At 32.9% G+C, this 6,778-nt stretch overlaps 1 long non-coding RNA gene across 1 annotated transcript; it reads left to right on the top strand.

The window, feature by feature from the left end:
- The first annotated feature begins 3,282 nt into the window (after window positions 1-3,282).
- LOC123555414 (uncharacterized) lies at window positions 3,283-6,528 on the top strand. Its single transcript, XR_006687270.2, has 3 exons — window positions 3,283-3,703; window positions 5,344-5,506; window positions 6,129-6,528. It is a non-coding gene; the product is annotated as an uncharacterized LOC123555414 (long non-coding RNA).
- Window positions 6,529-6,778: the final 250 nt, after the last annotated feature.

Genomic DNA, 6,778 nt, shown 5'->3' with positions numbered 1-6,778 from the left:
TTAGGGTAATAGATAGTTTTACGAATTTCAAAAGCCCTGTATACAAAAGTGGACAATTTTTTCAGGGTAGAAATGTTTTCAGTTGATAACAGTTCTGTAAATTTAGGTATGTTTGGGTTTTTCCAGTAATATTTATGTATATACTTCGCTCTGAGGTCTTTATATAGTTTACATTCTAGTAAAAAGTGAAATTCGTCCTCTAGGTTATTACATATCACACATTTCCTTTCATTTCTTTCGATTTTGTTCGGCTTGTGCCATCTGCCTGTTTCTATCAATAATTTATGTGCTGACAATCTCAGTCGTGTTAATGCTATTCTAAATTTCATTACATAAACATTATCTAAGTAAGACTTAAAACGAAGGTTGAAAACAGTTTGTAAGAAGAAGCCCTTGAAGAATTCTCTAAAGATTCATTCCAATGTTGCATGAAATTGTCTCTTATTCTTTGTTTGAAGATAAATAAGAATAAAGTTTCATTTCCTACTCGTTGATTTAACCAAACATAGTGAAATCCCAATTGTTCTAATAATGATTTGACTGATTTTGCCCAACAATTATTATTTGGTTTAAGCTCCAACTGATGTATCATCATGTCATAAACTTTTCTAATATATCGGTTTCTTTCTAATTTCAATATTTTAAACCAAAATTTTATTATCTGATACAGTCTATTATTTATTAAAGGTTCTCGTCCTAACTCTCCATATATAAACGAATTTTGTGTTTGTAACCGTACGCCTAATAAATTTTTGCAAAACTGCAAATGAATATTTTCTAACTTCTTTGATTCTTTAAAGCCCCATACCTCACAACCATAGTTTAAAATTGGTATAATTAGCTTATCGAAAGATCTAGTGTGTGTGTTACTGAAAAATTGTTGAAATTTTGTATATACATTTTAAGTTTGAAAATTGCCTTTAGTGCCTGACCTGCTAGAGCTTCATAAGTTTTTGAAAATGACCCGCCTGTGGTAAAAACTATCCTAAATATGTGAATTTACTAACTATTTCAATTTCTGCATCTCCATATACAAATCTAAGATTTCTTCTATTTCTTCCCCTTTTCTAAAAACCATTACTTTTGTTTTATTTGCATTTACGGTAAGTTTCCATTTGTCGCAATTATCCTTTAATACCTCTAGCCCATATTGAAGTTCCTCTGCTGTTTCGGAAATAATAGCGATATCATCGGCGTACAATAGTAAAAATAGTTTGAGCATTCCTAAATCGATGCATGAAAACCTTTGAGCATAAAAGTATCTTCTAGATCGTTTATGTACATAGAAAAAAGAAAAGGCGACAGACAGTCCCCTTGACGAACCCCTAGCATACAAATAAAGCTTTCGCTCAGCGATTTTGTACCTTAATTCTTGACTTAACGGCTGAATACATAGATTTTAGAACTGACATTATTTTCCCTCTTACGCCTATTTGGATTAGTTTCAGCCAAAGATTATCCCTCACAATAAAATCGAAAGCCTTCGTGTAATCTACAAAGCAGACAAACAAATGTTTATTTTCGTTAAGTATGTGATTTATTACACTTTGCAGGACAAAATGTTGTCAACTGTTCCCATTTGCGATCTAAACCCTGCTTGCGCTTCAATATATACGTGATAGTATTCAGCCCATTTATTTAGTCGTGTATTCAAGATCCTGGTAAAAAGTTTTCCTAGTGTGCTTAACAATGTGACCCCCCTATAATTTTCTGGTGAGGCTGGATCTCCTTTTTTAAATATAGGTATTATAAAACCTTCTGCCCATGTATATGGAAAGTACCCTTCATTCAATAGCTTATTAAAAGTTTATGCAGATACGGTAGTAAAGATGTTGTACCATATTTGAAAAACTCATTTATAAAAAAATCTGGCCCTCCGGATTTCCGTTACTCAGCTCTGTACACGCGCGTAAAATTTCGCTTTCGCTTATTTCTAGATCTAGTTCCTCAAACATACTTTGAAATTCCCCTTTTACAAACCGCTCGTTAAAATAAATTGCATCTTCATCTGGTTGAAAAAATACTGAATCCGGATTGTTAATGGCTTTAAAATACTGGGCAAAAGTTTTATTCGATACGTTCTGTTTGTTATCACGTACACTTGTATTTTTTAACAATTTCCAGTATTCTTTTGCGTTTTTGTACCGTAAGTCTTCTAACTTTTTAGTTTGCTTACCATCATAATCTGTTTTCTTTTTTCTCAATATTGTTTTATATTCAGTTCTAGACTGGACCATATTTTTTCTGTTTTCGGAGCTTTTATCTTCTCTGTATATATTCAAATTTGTATAAAAATCTTTCTGCTTTGTTTTGCATTCAGTATCATACCAAGGCTTTTTATTTTTTTCAGGCTTTGAGAAATGAGTATTTCTTTTGAAAAGTGGGTCACAGACGCCTGTCAAAAAGTCGTTAAATTGTTGTAAATTTTCCTCAATGCCCTGTTCATCTGTAATAGATTCTAGCTCTAAAATTAAAGGTTCTAGTTTTATATATGCATTTGTATTTAACGACTCTAAAAATGCTTGTTTTTTGTCTTGGTTCCAGATATATTTATAATTTACATATTCCATATTCTCATCGGCCATATTTTCATCATTGTTTTGCTTACCTACGTTATTACCTTGAATAGAAAAAAATATTGTGCAATGATCTGACAAAATATTTGGGTCCTCAACATCGAAAGAAGCATTAATGTTTAAAAGCAATTAATTAAGCCTCATTTATAAGCGAATATTTAATCGATTGATCATTTACACCGTTTTGTGTAGGCGTATCAAAAGTACACCATTTACTATATCCCTCACACGATCAAGGAAACTTGAAAGCGACATTTTATGGTAACTGTTTTCAAGATTTCAAAATTTTATTTCAGCTGACCTATGGTGGCCTCTGGATATAGACGATTATGTACGAGAAAATGTAACACCTGATTTCATTTGTCAGTGGATTTGGTGCATTCTGGTATTTATTTTGTTTGATCCGAGGGTCATACTAATTCTATTGTCTTAAAGCTAAATTAGATGTCTTTAAGTTAATTCAATTAAGTACGACCCAGGGTCATACTAATTTGAATATGTCTGACCCTGGGTCGTACTAAAGATGGCGGCTGTAACTGAAGGTCATACTAAATCGGAATTGTCTTAAAGCTTATTAGAATATATCCGACCCAGGATCATACTAATTGGAATTTGTCCGACCCAGGGTCCTACTTAAGATGGCTGCTGTAATTGAGGGTCATACTAATTCGGAATTGTCTTAAAGCTAATTGGAATATGTCCGACCCAGGGTCATACTAATTGTAAATATGTCCGGTCAGGGTCTTACTCATTGGAATATGTCCGACCCAGGGTCGTACTAAAGATGGCTGCTGTAATTGAGGGTCATACTAATTCGGAATTGTCTTAAAGCTAATTTGAATACGTCCGACCTAGGGTCATACTAATTGGAATATGTTCGACCCAGGGTCGTACTTATTTGAATTGTCTTAAAGTTAGATAGATTTGTCTTAATTCAGGGTCGTACTAATTCGATTTAGTATCATACAAATTGAAATTGTCAGACCCTGGGTCGTACTAAATGAAAGAGTTCTAAGCTAATTCTCAACCAGGGTCATACTAATTGGAATATGTCCGACCCTGGGTCATACTAAATCGAATTGTCTTAAAGCTAAATCGGCATTTTTGACCCTCACGGGTCGTCATACGTAAGTATACATTGTTTGTGATTCACATATTAATTACTGCAATTAGTGTATAATATTCACATCAATGGTTGCAGGCCGGGACATAAATAGCTAGCTATGCATTTCTCTACTGTATAGGCATTTCAATTTTCACTTTGAACAACACAGTTTGTTAACAATACTTTGACTGTTCACATTCTTCTATTTTGTAAAAGATATCAAGCTTCTTTTTCAAAAGCATTTTGTCATTTCCGTCATGATTATAAATTAATTGTGTGTCTAACGTATTTCGCAAGATACTGTGTGAGTTGAGTGCTGCAAACCATGTACATTTTTTAAATGAAAGTGGAAGTAGGCAGAGCTGTCAAAATAAAAAAAATGCAGTATTTCAAAAAATATAAAAGTTAATTAGTTTTCATTAACTAGAGTACCCAGATAAGATTAGACACACAACAAAAACAAATTTAGAGAAAAACAAAAGCTGTCAGCGGACAGCGCGCTCGAATATTCTCAGTGCTTGATAGTATAATATAAGCAATGAATAAAACTTTAACATTACAATAAGCATATTCTAAGTCGAAAATGGGCCATAATTCAGTCAAAAATGCTTGATAGAGTTGCCTCCTCCTTTTTACAAACTGGGGTCATGATGGTTAACAAGTACGCAAAATATGAAAGCAATATCTCAATGGACTTTGAAAATATTTGGGGTGGTACGCAAACTTTAACATTTATTCTAAGTCGAAAAGGGACCATAATTCAGTCAAAATGCTTGATAGAGTTGCCTCCTCCTTTTTTACAGACTGGGGTCATTATGGTAAACAAGTATGCAATATATATATGATTCAAGCAATATCTCAATGAACTTTGAAAATATTTGGGGTGGTACGCAAACTTTAAAATAACATTTGTGTGACGCTAACGCTCACGTCGACGCCGGGGCGAGTAGGATAGCTCCCCTATTCTTCGAACAGTCGGGCTAAAAATGTAGATAGAATGTGGACAGTTAGAGGTACATGTGTTTAACAAAATACAAAGTATAACCAAACAAGGTGACCTTTATATAAAGTATCTGCTACTTGTGTATATGTGCTATAAATAATATTGTTCTGTCACGTATAATTTCCATTTATGAAAATTTACATGTGGGGGTCTCAAAGGCTTTACATGACCCTTAACACGTATATATCAGCAGAGTTCTACATTTCATTTCTACTTTCACTTTCAGTTTGAACTGTGTTCCATTTCATTTAATTTACATTTTTGCAGCACTTTCAACCCCCAGACTTTCTGAATAACCAATATGTCATGTAAGACAATAGTAAGTCTCACTTGAGATGTAAACTACAGGTGTCATATATAGGCTTTTTAAAATATATATTTATATGTGGTTTATATAATACACACCCACACACAATTTTATTAAGATTCTTATAGATCAAAATTATATAGCTAATAATTATAAGCTTATGTATACATGCACCCAATAACCATTGATCTTGTATACCTAAGGCTCAAACTTATTGTTTAAGATTTTCTATATTATCAAAACCTTTGTGTAATTTAAAGATTGGTATTCCTTCTTATAAATGGAATAAGGTATATTTAAACTTGGTTACAGAGCAATTTTCAGACAAACATTTTTATTTAATTTATATCAGGTCACAGCCTGCTGCTTATACAGAGGTTAGGGCTGAGCTGTGATGCTAATGACAGTGGATAATCCATTCTGAGTTGTTCTAGGACCATTCACCAACGTTTCAAAACACTGATGGAACTGAATGCAGTACATGTACTGGTGTCTGGCCTGTGATTTCAAGTATAGTATGTATTGACTAAGTTAGTCTCAATGTTTCCTAAATGCAGACTTTATTATAATTCAAACCATGCTAGATTTTGATTTTACTCCAAAGGAAATATAGGAGAACAATAAATAAAATCATGCTTGCAAAATATACTGAAACCAAATTGATACTGGGTAACCCTGAATAGAGGCACTTCATTTACAATCATTTGAAATGGATCAGTCTGGTTTTGGTTTGTCTGGTTTGAAACTTTCAATTTTGATAATTTGCATGCCTAGCTCAGAATATAAAGCACTAGACTATGAATCAAGAAAAGTTGTGAGTTTGATCCCTTGGCTATGCATGCAATATCTTTGACAGTTTGGGAGAAGAACATGTCTGAAGCCATTTGTCCAACATTTCTTACTCATTTACAATGGGAAGTTGTCTGTGAGCACAAGTCATTTCTAGCAAAGAAAGCAGGAATACTTGATAGGTTAACTGAACACCATTATATGACTGAAATACTATGGCAAAATTGAATCATATTGAAACAAAATACAAAAAAAAGGAATTTTCGCTGATAAATTTATGCATAACAAAAATTTGTGATAGCTATATAGTGTACTGTATATAACATAGAAAAAACAATTCCTTTTCAGATTGATGTATCTCCTCCTGATGTATCTCCTTAAATACAATATATCTGCCATGTGAAAGGAAGAAACTGCAAGATATACTGTGGAAGTGGGGGCCTATGTAAAAAACATTTAATTTAAAGAATATAAGGAGTCTGACACTAAACTATACTGAAAAGGTGCACAGTGAACATTTTTGTGTGTATAGACTTTCATCATGATTCTGAGAAAGTTGATTTATTAAACGAAAACTATCATATATTTTTGTCTTCAAAGCTGAAAATATTAAGATCTTAGGAAAACATTAGGACTGTAGAAAAGTAAATGGGTTATGAAACTGTAGTGTTCAACATTTAAATTGAATGTGTTCTTTTACTACATTTTGTGAAGAGGGTTCCATCACAAGATGTGCTATATCGGTAAGAATGAGATGTAGTTTATGAAAAAAGTATTTTGCTCTAAATGTGCAGACTTTAAGTTACATAAATAATGAAAGCTATAACAATAAAGCTTGATTAAAAAAAGCACACAGTTGACTTCCTCAAATAGAAAAATCTAAATTTAAGCCAGGTGATCATGTTAATAGTAATTCAAAGTCAGCGACCTTAATTCTGGCATAATTCACAGACTATTAGCCTTTTGCCATATAATGATGAGGTGGATGTGAAAGAACT

This window comes from Mercenaria mercenaria, chromosome 7 (genome assembly GCF_021730395.1).
Source record: "Mercenaria mercenaria strain notata chromosome 7, MADL_Memer_1, whole genome shotgun sequence".
Lineage (NCBI taxonomy): Eukaryota > Metazoa > Mollusca > Bivalvia > Venerida > Veneridae > Mercenaria > Mercenaria mercenaria.
The sequence above is the reverse complement of the archived record's forward strand: the minus strand, read 5'-3'. Positions and strand labels throughout refer to the sequence as shown.